General features: G+C 43.3%; 1 protein-coding gene across 2 annotated transcripts in view; it reads right to left on the bottom strand.

The window, feature by feature from the left end:
• MFAP2 (microfibril associated protein 2) overlaps positions 1 to 10,492 on the bottom strand; it is a 261,396-nt gene extending 250,904 nt beyond the window's left edge. The window contains exon 1 of one of the 2 annotated variants that reach the window (XM_069240711.1): positions 10,368 to 10,492. The gene's annotated coding sequence lies outside the window, so the exon portion shown is untranslated. Of the gene's footprint in view, positions 1 to 10,339 lie in introns of both variants that reach the window. The other variant, XM_069240712.1, reaches the window with a different exon arrangement.
• Positions 10,493 to 14,212: the final 3,720 nt, after the last annotated feature.

Below are 14,212 nucleotides of genomic sequence, written 5' to 3'. Positions count from 1 at the left end.
TGTATCGATTCATTAGTGTTGAGATGTAACAACTGTGATTTTAAGCAAAAAGAAAAAAACAATACAATTAATTTTAAAAACAGAAAATATGGAATTGTAAGTGTAAAAATGCAGAAAGTTCTTGAGATGAAGAACAATTTGCATCTATTGATATCGGTGTGTTCTTGATGTTTTCGTGTGTGTAAAAGCTGTTTATCTTAGCTGAGGAGGTGAAAAGAAGAAAACCCCGTTGTACAGTTCAAAGAAAGTGTAACATACTTCGTATTTCTGTACTGTTTCTTTAAAAATTAAAATTGAAACTAGGGTTCGTAAATTATTTTTAAGGGAGTTATTGGTGTTTTGTTAGAAGAAAGATAGTGTAGTAAATTTTAATTTGTAAAGTTGGCATATAGTAAAGTAAGAGTTTAATCTATTAGGTTGACATTTAGTATTAATTAGTTGTTTTAGTATATAAGTTGTTTGTAATGTTATTATTAGTTATGGGCTCAGACCAAGGAAGTAGTTTGGAGATTTCTGGAGCCAAGGTTAGTGAGGAGGTGATTAGGAAACTGATTCAGTATGAGATAAAAACACAGGTTAAGGAGACACTGGACAGTATTTTAGAAATAAGAAAAGAAAAAAAATGGAGTTAGGAAAGGAATTGTACTCATTGTCTGAGGAGGAAGAATTGAAAGGTGAGAAAGAAGGTACAAATTGAAAAGAGCAAACATTTGGAGGGCATATTTATGACAAAAAAAGAAAAGAATGGATTGAACTACATCAAAAGGAAAGGTGTCCGTTGTAGTAAGCAGGGAAAAGGTATCCTTAGTTACACACAAGAGGATGAGTTCATGGTGATGGATTTGGGACAGCATTCCCTGTTGAAAGATAATAAGGTATATGATGAGTATGCTTTTGTTACTCAGCAAGGTGATGAGTTCAATGCTGAATTTGAGAATTTAGAGGATGCATGCCCTAAAGAGGTACTCTGAAATCCTTTAGGTGAGGAGATGTTTTCTCCATACAATATAAGGCAGAGGAGTGGTGACTGGTGGCCCACGGAGCATGTGAGCAAATTCATTAAGTAATGGGTACGGAAACCACTGGATAAAGAGGTGGGAAGAGTGTTGAGAGTAGAGTGCTCAAGGCTGGTGATTGATGCAAAGGTGTTTTGCACTCCTAATTTAGACCCAGAGATGATTCGTTTTCTATTTCGTTTGGGGAGAGACCCAAGGAAAGGTCCTGAACACTCTTTAAAGCAGTGCCAAGATAAGGTACTAAATGTACTGGGTCCACTGGCTAGGATATTAGATATGGCAGAGGAAGCTCATATTAATGACTCACCAGTGGATTTGGAGTTACCCCGAGGATGGAGTCAGAGGGCTATTGTTATGTTATGTAATGTTAAGGCAGGTTTGATGGCAGAGAGGAGGAAGGCCATTTTAATGAAAATCAGTTCCAAATTGGGGGATATGGCAAAGAAGGAGCCAAGTAAGGATGCTATGTTTGGTGAAGGCTTAGTTGAAAGCCTAAGCAAATATGTTTACACATTTACTGCCTTGGATAAGGCTCAAGTGAATATGAAGAATTTTTTTGGAGGAAGACTGTTTGGAAGGGCCAGTAGAGGGGGACGTTCTACTGGCAGAGGGATTTCATAGGTCCCATTAAAGTAACCAATACACAGGAAAAGGTTAACAAGCCTCTTCAAAATTTTATAATAGAGGGAGAGCTGCAAGGTCAGGAAGAGAAAGATTTGCATGTGGTCCAGGCCAGAGTTACTTAGGATCACAAGGTGAGCATGGGGATTACTATTAGTTGTTCCTGAGGAAGACTAGGAGGTCGGTTGAGACAATTTGTGAAGGAATGGGAAAAGATAACGCAATATCTTTGGGTTTTAAAGTCTGTGCAGAGTTACGCTATATAACAGACAAGGAAGCAAAGAGAGTTATCTGTAATAGAGCTACAAAAATCTGTAGTGGATTCTGAGATAGAATCCGTGATACAAAAAGGTGCAATAAAATGTACAGCAGAAAAAACATAGGCCCTGAGTTAAGAGGGTCTAGCGCCACTTTAGCACTGCCTTAGCGTTATTTTATTACGCTAAGGTAGCCTTTTTCCTGCGCCATATGTACAAAGTGGCACAATGCATGCATTGCACCACTTTGTAACCCTTTGCATTACATTATGCAGGCGCCATGCATAATGTATGCAAACAGGGCGGTCCCCCATCAAGGGGGGGGGGGAAATGGTGCAAAGAAATCAAAGATATTTCATTGCGTCATTTTTTTGGCACTTTTAACGCCTGCTCAGAGCAGGGTTTAAAAGGGGGCAAACCATTGTTTACAATAGGCCCCTATGTACTGTTCAGGGTTAACACCAAAACATTTTTAAAAATCTGACCCAAAGTGTTTCGCAAGCACTATCTTTTTAGTACAGAAGAAAGGCAAAGGTTGAAGCCTGGTAATAAATCTGAGAGAGTTAAACAAGTACTTGGTTTACAGACATTTCAAGATGGAAGGTATCCATTGTTTAAGGCACTTGTTGAGAAACAGTTAGTAAAGTTGAATCTAAAGGATGCATACTTCACTATTCCAATGGAGAAGGAAAGTCAGAAATGTTTACAATTCAGATCGAGAAAGCAACTATATCAGTTTCAATGTCTACCTTTTGGTCTATCTTCCGCACCTTGGTGATTCATGAAAGTGATGGGAGTAGTGATGGCCTATTTGAGAGAAAGAGGTGTACAGTTGATGGTGTACTTAGACGATAGATTGATTACTTCCCAAGATGTTGAAGAGCTGGAGAAAGAGTTAACTTTGGTGATAAACTTTTTGAAGACAAGGTGTTTTGATAAACAAAGAAAAATCCGTTTGAACCCCCTCGCAGAAAATTGAATTTTTAGGATTCCAAGTAGATACAGTGGACCTTATGTTACAACTTTCAGAGTGGAAAGTGATACTTCCTGTTTTGAAGAAAGAAACGTTGTCATTAAGGCATTTGGCTCAGATGGATGGATTGTTATCACCCTCCATTCAGGCAATTTTCGCAGGCCCTTTGCACTATTGCTTTGAGGAAAGGTTTGTGGTATGGAGACAAAGTAATACTGAACAAGGAAGCGAGGGAGGGATTGAATTGGGGGTTAAATGATACGGAGGAATGGAATGACCGTGCCATTTTTACATGTGTTCTTGAATTTGCCCTGAAGACAGACGCCAGCCTGAGTGGCTGGGTGCATAGGTTAGAAAATCAACAGACAGGTGGAGTTTGGTCAGAGAAGGAGAGGAAGAATCACATAAACTGTCGAGAATTAACACCAGGATTATATACTTTGAAAAGCTTCATGGGGAATTTGAGAGGATAGACAGTGTTGGTGAAGATGGACAATGTGTCAGCTGTTGCCTCTGTCAACCGATTAGGAGGGAGCAGATCTTGTTGGTTGTCAGAGTGGGAGAAGGAATTTTGGTATTTCTGTTTGGAACACAAGATAAAGGTGAAAGCAGAATATTTACCAGAATGAATGAGTTTGATAGCGGATTGGGATTTACGAACTTCAGCGAAAGGAGATTGGACCAATGGTGTTTCAGATGGATAGAGGAGATTTGGAGCCCATTAGAGGTCGATCTTTTTTGTGAGCAGACTGACGTATCAGAAAGAGAAGTATTTCAGCTGGATACCAGATCCTGGGTGTCTGCAGTGATGGCTTTCAGCAGGTTTGAAGGGAATAAGAGCCTATGCCTTTCCCCACTGCATTAATTCAGAGAGTTCTTTTGAAAGGGAGAACAGAGAAATGTCAGTTAGTGTCAGTGACACCATTTTGAATGTCTCAAGTTTGGTGCCCGTCAGTGATGGAGTTGGCGTGTGCAATACCTTTTTTGATTCCAGCAAGTGAAGGATTGCTGATGAATGGAGCAGGAGAAAAACATCTTTTGGCGGAACAGTTTGAAAAAGGTTTGGGGTACAGAACTTTGAATTGTTACAGATCAGGTATTTCAACAGATCATGTTCAGGTGGATGGTAGGTTGGTAGGGGGAAACGTGATGGTGTAGAATTCTTAAGAGTATGAGGTTGAGGAGACCTCCTAAACTGAGGTATAATGTTTTATGGGATGTAAATTTGGAGAGAAAGTTATGTGCGGTGAAATGTTTGACAGACTTTGGGAACAGAATGATGGAGTATAGAAAACATGGGGAGAATCAATTGCTGATATATCTTATGGTAAGATAAGTACATTTGCCATATGGGTTATAGAGGTAATGGAATAAGGAGGTATAGATGTGGAATAATTTAAAGCACATTCTCTAAGAGGAGCAATGTAAGCAAAGTATATTTGTCTGGTAGGAGGTTGAAGAAATTCTGAAAGCGGATGCTTGGTCAAATACTAATATGTTTGCAAGCATTACTTTAGACCAGTAAAGCATGTCTTGAAATGCAATAGGGATTCTCCAAATGTAATGAATGGAGAATCAAGATTTCATTAAAGACACAGAGGTTAACTTCATCCCGCCCTCCACTTTCCATCAGAAAATATATATATATATCATAAAATAAGATGTGTAGAAAGGTTATTGATGAAAAAAAATTTGTGTTGCATTTTGTAGGATGTGTCTATATAATAATATTAACTGTTTGTAATTGCTAGAGGAACAGTAAGAAGAGTTTAAACAAGAATTGGTTAGCGTCAATTCACAGAGAAGGAAGTATGATCACCGCATTTAGAAAGTGCTATGAGGGTATTATTTATGGACTACAGTGTTCTGGTTCTAGATTGAAGTTTGTTCTTTGTGAAGGTAAGTTATTTAAAGGTGCTTAGGAGTGGTATTAAAAGGTTAGTGGCATTAAAATGTTTTATGCATAATGGTAGCCTCCGTCCCTTTAATGAAATCTTGATTCTCTATTCATTACGTTTGGAGAATCGCAATTCCCACAAGAGAAACTGCCTAAAAAATGCCTAAAAAATGCTGACTGCCACTGAAGCCCACAAAAATTAAGCATGCAAGTTTTGCCAAGACTGTTCACCATCTGCCTACTTTAAATACTTAGACCATGTGAACAACTTCTGTTCTCACACTACACCCCCAAACGCCAGAAGAGAATATCTTAGATTTCATTCTCCTTTTGCCCCAAAAATACTTTGCAGGGCTTCCCTTACTAGCCAATGAAATCTTGCGGTCAACACAGATGGAAAATAACTTGTCTCAACCCCCTCTCCTCTAGCATGCAAATTTGATAGCCATCTAAAAGAATGTTTAGAGATGTAAAACTGGCTATGTGTTGCAGCTCTTTTTGGTGAATTAGGCATGGCAGAAGTTTGTGTCCATAGCAGTAATTGTTTATACCTTTAGCATCCAAACATCCTTCTCTCTGATCCTACACATTTGACACTGTTGCAGGGGCAAATGTTCATATGCATGAGTTTCCCTGCAGGCATTTTTTGGGAAGGTCAAACATGACTTATGATTGTGGTATACTCCACAGTTCAACATGAAATATCACTCATGGAAAATGTCTTGACTGGAAGATTTAACCAACAAAAGAGAACACCAACAACTTTTGTTTTAACAAAAGGGAAGTAGTGGTTTCATTTGACAGTTTATGTTATGTGCATTGAAAATTGAATTACATCTCATGAGTTTTCTTGCCCAAATGGTAGCTTGGTAAGGGCCTTTGAACATGTTATGATAACACACGTGATTTTTACAGATCTTTATAAATTGCTTGTTGTAATTGTAGGTTGCTAAGTAAAGTGGTAGTTTGTTCCACAAGCAGGACCAACTACCAAGCATGAAAGTCATAAACCTGTGAAAAACTGAGCCATTGGAAAGGAGGTCTTGTTCCTAAAATCAGGAAATCGGTCTTTATCATATATCATTTCAGAAGCCTCCCTCATAAAGTTCTGAGTGGTGAGAAGATGTTTGTCTAGAACATGGAAGTCATTGTTCTCCTCAGCTACTTGGAAATATAACTTTGTGCTAGATTTGAGAAGAGAGATGTGCTGGTTTTGTTGGTGGTTGATAGGGTTCGTCAATAACATTTATTTTAGTCAGATTGAGCATCAGGCAGTAGGCACCATCCAAAGCCCAAGAACAGAAAAGCACTTTCTTGCATGCCTTGTGAAGGTGAATGGAGGTGAAAATGTGAATGTTGTGAGAAAGTGATACAACACTTCAAAGGAGAAGATTCCAATTCCTAGGGGTGTGAGGAAGAGGTAGTCTAAATAGGGAACAGGCACAGAATTTAGAAGATCCCTCAAACGTCCTGGAGACAAAGCATCACCTGTCTGCACTGGAAGACAAGGTGTGTCAGCAAAGTAGTAAAACAAGAAAAAACTGTCCATGCAGAACCACGTCTAGCAATATTTCAATATGACGGATATTATCAACTTCACCAAAATCAATTGGTTCATTTCCATTTTCCTTGCAACCTAGAAAGATAGTTGGTTGGGATTTGCAGAGATCACCACAACTTAATGAGGAAATTGTAATCAGTGTATTTTTTCTTTTGTTTAATTATTTTGCAGGTGGCTTGCATGTCACCCTGTGGCCACTGCGTGTATAAAAGTTACCATTCAGAAGATGCAAATACCTTTAGCCATCATCTCAAGGTGGCAACACTATGACTCACAGGAGGGAAACACTTATCCCACAAGGAAAGCCTATCACTTGGGATGACAGGTACTCTGCATTGGCCTACAGGAGGGTACCACATCACTCAGTGAAGACAACCATTGACACTGGCAGAATAAACCCTCATCACTACAAACAGGCAGACACTTACGTTCTCATCTAAAAGGATTCCTCATCACTCAGAGGAGCCAACTACTGAATTCCTCCATTGTAGGGAAGGAGGGCATTGTGCAATGGTAGCTATACAGAGCAAGAGGATTGGTACAGTGTTAAACTTATTTTCGATAAGTTAGAAATATGTGAGTGTGTATGCGTCAAGTGTGTTGAAGGATGGTAAGATAACAAAATGCAAATCGTTGACAGTTGATGAGGCCTTTGCATTCTAGGGACCAACATCACAGTAATGCTTGAGTGTTTACGAGGGATACTCTTACTGCCTCTGGAGCTCTATATGCAGGGGTGTAGCTTGGTCAGTAAGATTAGACGAGGGGTGAGCTTCAGATTTCCCAACAAACACACTGGCATAACATGGTGAAATATATTATTTGAGAAGAAAAGCATGAGGGGCATAAGGAGAAGTGGGGAGCGATAGCAGTGCTGATTGTTAGGGTTCCTTAAAAGGCAATGGGCCTGATTTAGGTTTTGGCAGGCGTGTTACTCCATCACAAACATGACGGATAGCCTGTCCGCCGTAGGAGATTATGGAATTGTAATATGGCAGACCGGATATCCGTCACACTTGTGACGAAGTAACCCCATCCACCAAACTCTAAATCAGGCCAAATATGTTGAAAAATAATCAACATTTTTAAGAACTTCAAAACAGAGAGTAGAGTAGAGTGTATGCAGGCAAACATTCGAGGTGAATTCCAACAGCCACCTCACCATACCCAACTGAAAGCACCTGTAACCAACTATTTATTAAAGAATATATGTATTAGGGAAGGTGTAACACCCCAAACACTCCCCCTGAAGGTTCGCCCCAGTCTACATGCGAGGACAGATCCCTGGCAGCCTAAGAGTGAGTGACAAGCCTTGAGACTGGGAACATGCAGAGACAGGTCATGCAGCTCTAGACTGAGTGGCAAACCCAGAGATTTGGGCGGGCTGGAAAAGGCCGTGTGCAGGAGGTAAGCCAATGCCAGAAAGGCAACAGTCGGCCTGGGGTGAGCGAGGGGTGTAAAAAAGGCTGTAAATTCCTCCTGCCGCCATCCTCGCGGGCCGGCGGTTAGAATGAAACATTCAAGGAAGGATCCATGCTGATACAGACCTGGAGCAGGGGGGTCACAAATCACAGTGATGGAAAACAATGGTGTGCTCTAGCAATCATGCCATAAACGTTAATCCACCTTCTGACAGAGCACCTGTCAATTGGGTGTATTTCCGCCACTCTGCAATCCGCACTGTCCCACTCAGCGAGAGGCTGGTGGAACAGTGCATGCTGCGCATAAAACGAGCGCCAGGGACACAGGATATAAATTTACTGGCATAAGCAAACAAACAGGTATAGACAAAAAATGTGTTACAGACAGTATTCCATCCCCATATTTACATGAGCCACTTTTTATAATTCACAGACAAAAATAAAGTGGGGGAATTTAAATTTGCTCTGGCGTTATTCCTGGATCCAACACGGTACCTCAAAAATACCAAATTCCAGTTAACCTCAGTCCATTAGATTTATGGTTCAAGTAGTATATTAACTGCCTAATCTACTATCTTTGAGTCTTTGTATTGTGCTGCATTAGCATATATCTTCCCCACAGCCAGGGCACAGCCAGGGCAACAGGAGTCACGTGATACTGCAGCCGCCGCATAATCCGCATAGTTATGCATTTATTGATTTGTTCCACATAATTCAACATTTTCGGCATAATTTGTAGATTTTAAGAAACAAAATAGTTCTAGCTCAAATGGGTTAGTGGTTACTAAAGAGCACTAATCGTGGTGCAACTCAGTGGTAAATCTTTTCCAAAGGTCGTGAGTGCCCCTTGCCGATTTCTGTAGTCGTGCAAACTCGTACTCTTGAGGTGAAACTTCTTCCCAAATTGTATTAATGTATGAAAAGTGAAGTAATACTGTCACGGAACGAGCTTGAATGTGTCTCATAATTTGACTTATTTCCTGCTAATTTTAGTCAGCCCAACGCATAATTTAGTCCTCCATTGCCTTAAAATTCCACAGCTTTATTTTCTCACTGAATTTGATTCTTTCTTTTATAGACCTCGACGGAAAAGTGAAGGTACTCGGTTATTCCAATACGATGTATCAGCCCGCCCACTTTTCACTGTTGAACTTAGTTTTTCCTTCTCGCTACAGTGGTCCATTCTCAGAGCACTGAGAAAAAGGGTGCGACCGCCCCCTACCCCCTTTCATCTCAGGCCGAACCCCTGTCTCCCTCTCCCTCCCTCTCATTGTATCTACGTGTTCCATTTTAGTATGGCCACATCTGGGACCAATTAACCCACCCCTCCTTTCACCCACCGAGGGGAAAGGGTCCCACCTCCCTCCCACCTTCCTTAATCCCCCCCGCATCCCTCCCACTGATACTTTTAGCAGCATTCCAGCTGCTGCTGAGAACAAAAGGCAGCCTGAGGTGGGAGGGCTGGCCTGGCAGCTGGGACATACTGTAACTGACTGAAGCTCACTTTTATACCCCTTCTTTCCAGGAAAAGAAGAAAAGAAAAAAAAAAAAACATCAAACTTCTCCAGACAGAGCACTTCCCCATTCCCCCATCTTGCACTACCTTGGGCACCCTACTCCCAGCCGTTGACTGCGGTTGCGAGTACAGCTCTTCTGCAGCTACAAGACATTTAGGAAAAAAACATACGTTCTTTCAAAAAACGCCAAGAATCACAAAACCACAAAACTTGCCGGCCTGTCCAAACTGCCCGTTCTCCAGCCTACACAGTCCCCTCTTTATAAACTTTATCTCGGTAGCATAGCTCAACCGTGCCCGTCGCGCGTTAATTCTGGCACCCTACTGTATTTAGAAGCACCCCCCCCCAAACACACACACACACAGAAATAATAAATAAAACAGGCTCGCACTCTTGTGGCAGCTGTTTCCGTGCTTCGCCTGCCGTTCGTCTGTAACCCTAGCAATCTCCCCCCCCCCGAAAAAAAAAATGCACCCTGACATAAATTATTTTTTTTGGGGTGGAGGCATTAAGGGCACCGGCAGGCAGCAGTCACAGTGGAAACTCGAAGGGTAAACCTGGAGACATAGATCAAAACTATGATGTTTCCGTCGATATACAATGCCAGATTTCCTAGGTAGTCCGTCAGTGACTTGGACATCTGTACCCTCTTGCCATTTATTAACCGGGCAGTGGTTGTGCCTTGTCCCCCCCCCCTCCACCCCCACCGTTTCATATTCTTACCGAACACTCGATATGTCAAACCTGATCTCCATATACCACCTTTCCTTCACACATTTATTTTTCCCACCTCCCTCCATTTAACCTCCCATGCCTTATTCCCTTGTCTATGCCCCCAGCTCTCTCCCTTTAATTTCGCGGGCCCCGTGACCCTGCGCCTACTCTCGCTCCTCCAGCCCTACTCCCTTGTGCCCAGTCCTGTCATATTGTCTTTATCACTTACTTCGCGCCCCTTTTATCTTGCCCCAGCTTTCCTTTCCTTGTCCCCATCAGTTCCCCAAACTAGTTCGCCCCGCAAATCTTGTCTCATGGCCCCGCAACCTCGTCCCTCATTCCCCTAGCTCGTGCACCCCTACCGCTCCGCGTCGCCACCCTCCTCCTCACCAGTCTGGGCTCCGGGCTGTTTCTTCCCCTCTTCTCTGTCTGATCCTTGAGACTCTAACGGAATGGGACAAGTGCCTCCCGTTCCTCCTCTAGCATCCCACCCCTCTGGGTCCTAAAGGCACGCCCTCTCCATTGCAGCCCACCCTGTTGGCTGGCTACAGCATCCTATGGGGTGGGCGGGAGGAGAGGTCTCTGGGGGGGCAGGAACTGCATCTGCTTGACCACACGTCAGAAACAGGGGCCTTGGCGACAGACCTGTCGTGTTTCCATTCCTATACAAAGGATTGAGATATACAGCATGCACCCTGTTCTTGACATGCAGGACCCAAATGGGCTCTAGCTTCACCATTGTGTACTTTCACACCCTTCTTTTCACTGTCCCAATTTTAACGTATGGTAACCAAGACTTTTAGATATTATTAAAATTATACATGCAATGTACTTACTATTAGGTCTTTCGTTAGCCAAGAACTTTTGATTTTGCTAAAGTTATATCAAATGGATTCACATAGAGTGGCTTTCAGCCATCACTCTTCAGTCTGTTGTTGTGTCACTCATATTTTTTTCCGCCTACTACAGCTTACAATGTGGAATGGTGGGTCAGCCAACTTCAGTCCTTGGCTAACTTCATTATAAGAGACAACAGTCTAGTTTTTCACACCACAAAGATTTTCCTTCCGGGAGAACCCCTTTCAGAGGGCCAAGGGGCATTCAGGGGCTACTGGGCCAAACCATGGTGGTAGAAGCCTTTCACTCCTCTTGTCCTGGAGCCTGACCTACTATAGATCCTGCTCACTGGGTCAAATACCGGTTCTGCACTTAACTTTCAGTGGTTTATGTGAACAAGCAGTCAATGGTTCAACAGGGGGGTAGTATATATACAGAATAGTGAACACAACTCATAACTCAAAGTACACTCAGTAATATCAATATATCAATGACAGTCAAATACTCGCTTTTGGAGATTAAAATAAGTATTTTATTTCTAATGCTACACATTCAAAGAAATACCATTTGTAAGCAACAACCCAATACCCTTGAGGTCAGGGCTCTAGTGTTTCTTTAGCAAATCCCTGTTCAGTATCCTAACACACTGCTACAGGGCCTTACATGATCATGACCTGCTTATATCTACCACCAACTGAACTTCCAGGAACCCTCCAGACACCTGCGCTCCTCCTAACTAGCCCTCACACACACACACACACACACACACACACACACAAATCTGTCACAGCTGCAGCAGTGGATGTTCCTTTTCCTACATCACCGCCAAGACCTGGAACGTCCTGCCTCTCCACCTTCGAACAGTGCCTTCCCTTGTGGATTTAAGAAAGAAACTCATGACCTGGCTTTTCAACTGAGACCTCACAACACAGCACCCAGATACCCCTATGGGTGGCAGTACTTCACTCTACAAATACTGACTGATTGATTGACCCTTGACCATGCAATGTGATTATGGTTATTCCCCATTCACTGGTGTGCGCTTCAAGGGAATCCTCACTAGTAAGCCTCACTCAAGAATCCCTTTTCACTCTTTTGGAAATAGTCAAAAGGGTTTAGGGTACTGCAGCACCTTCAGCAGGGAGTCCCTGAGGCCCAACAAACCCTGTTCAAGTCTTACCCACTCCCTCAGCAAGGAGGTGTTCTGCGTTTCACTTGGTGCCCTGACTATGGGCACTTGCAGTTTTGGTCCTGTTTTGGAAAGTTGGATTGCTTGTGGTACACGCTGCAGCACCCAACAGGGGTAGACTCTCTCTCCCGAACGGGGCTGCCAGCCTCAACAGTGGTCAGAGGTGCTCCCTGCTTCTGTCTGCGTGATAGGTTCAGTTTCCCTGCATAAAGGGTAGGTGATTGATCTCCGGAACAAAGTCCTCAAGGCATCCTCCAGCTTCCTTGGGGTCGGTCAGAGGACAGGTCTAAATGACAGGTTGCACCTTCAGTTTTCCAAGGCGACAGACTGATCTTTGGCAAAACTCAGCAACGGCAGACCTACCTGTTTTACAAGCGTGCCGCAGTACTTGTGGGGTAGGTGTAGACTTCCTTGTTGCGACAGTCAACACCACAGTGACCCCTGGCCTGAAGTCTTGGCGCTTTTTCATACAGTCACTTCTATGATGCCCTCCTCTGGCAAATGGGTTCACTGCAATGAGGCGGTCTGGGGTTGATGCTTCTCGCATGGCACTAGATGCACTGCTCAGTCCACGGCGGCCGTCTCCTGGCTTATGAGGGTCGCATAGGACTCCCTACTGGATCCTGCTCCCTCAGGTGCTCTAGGCTCCAGAACAGGTGGTTTTGGTTACCCTGGGTGATGTCCCTTCACCCAGCAGGGAGACTAGTAAACCTGGGCCCCCCGTTCTGGTCACAAGCAGAAGTCTTGCAGAGCTTCCACTACTTCTGCAGCCCGTCTGGCTGCTTGGCGGATGATACATTTTGGGGGTCTCAACTTCCACTTTTTATAGCCCATTTCCAGACATAAAATGTGATTTAGGGTCTGGGGCTTTGACATTTTATGTTGCATTTCTGCTTCTTTTGAAGTGTACGCTTTTTTCCCTCTTCTTCCTCTTCTTCCTCTTGAAAGGCCTGTCTGTCACAGCAAGAAAGTCTCTGAAGCTGATAGACCCACAACTCAGGCCATTGGAGTTCAGACCTGGATGTCAGCCACGCTGATATGTGCATTAAAATGTTAATCCTAGGCTCCCAGCCCTACTCTGCATTATTTTCTTAACAGCCCCATCTCTGTCTCTCTCTCTCTCCCTTTTACTAGTGCGTCTCATCCAGAACACAGGAATGCAGCAATACACATATATGTCTGCGGGGATTCCTCTACTCCCCATGTCTTCACCAGGCAGGCCTGGGCTTCCAACAAATGGAACCCAGGGTCCTCAATGTAATGTACCATTGCAGCCACACTTGCACTCAGTGTACGTACATAGCACACATACGCTCCAGTACTGTCACCTCCATGGATTGTGCCACACCAGGGGCACATATAGCCAGCACACAATCACTCTATGCACACTGCTCAGTACTGTACCCTTTCTGTATTGTACCATGGTGTGCTATTTAAAAACACACAAACTGCCAGCAGACACAATCACTGTGCGCTGCACAGCACTTCACCATTCATGCATTCGGTCTCACAAGCACACATATACCCAGCACATGCTTTCATTGTGCACACGATGCACAGCACTGCATCTCGTATAATTTATAGCTCACAGGCATATTTACACTCAGGGACATATTTATGACTTTGTGTCGTAGTGCCGCTAGTCACCTTGCTGTGCTGTGTCACAGGGAAAGGGCAGGAATATACAGAATTTAAAAGAATACTTCACATTCCTACCTTTGTCCCTGTGCTGGCACTGTTTACCATTGTGCAAGGGTGCCTTTGTTGGAGGCAGGATTGTTTTTGTGCAGTAAGGGATACCTTCCTTCACAAACACAATCCTCTGAAGCATTTTTATCTTTCTATGTGTGCTGCAGAAAGAAATACATATATAGAAAGAAGAAAAATGAGTTGCACCAAACTGGGGAGGCGTAGCAGATTTGGTGCATCCCCAGGCCTACCGCTACTGATAAATCTGGAAAAGCGTCAAAATCCACAGACGTTGCATGTGAACAGCCACGCAACACCCATGGAACGCCTCCCTGGGACAGAGTAACACAACAGAGCGATATGAGCTATGTTGCGTTGCTCCAAATTTATGAAGCCACCCAGGGCCACATAAGGTGGCCTTGGATGGCTTAATAAATTGCATTTTGGGCTTATGTCACTCTTGCTCCTCATTTGCGTGATGCAAGAGAAATGCAACGTGGCTCATAAGTATGCCCCTCAG

Source organism: Pleurodeles waltl, chromosome 6, assembly GCF_031143425.1.
Source record: "Pleurodeles waltl isolate 20211129_DDA chromosome 6, aPleWal1.hap1.20221129, whole genome shotgun sequence".
In the NCBI taxonomy this organism is placed as follows: domain Eukaryota; kingdom Metazoa; phylum Chordata; class Amphibia; order Caudata; family Salamandridae; genus Pleurodeles; species Pleurodeles waltl.
This window is presented reverse-complemented; position numbering and strand designations above follow the sequence as displayed.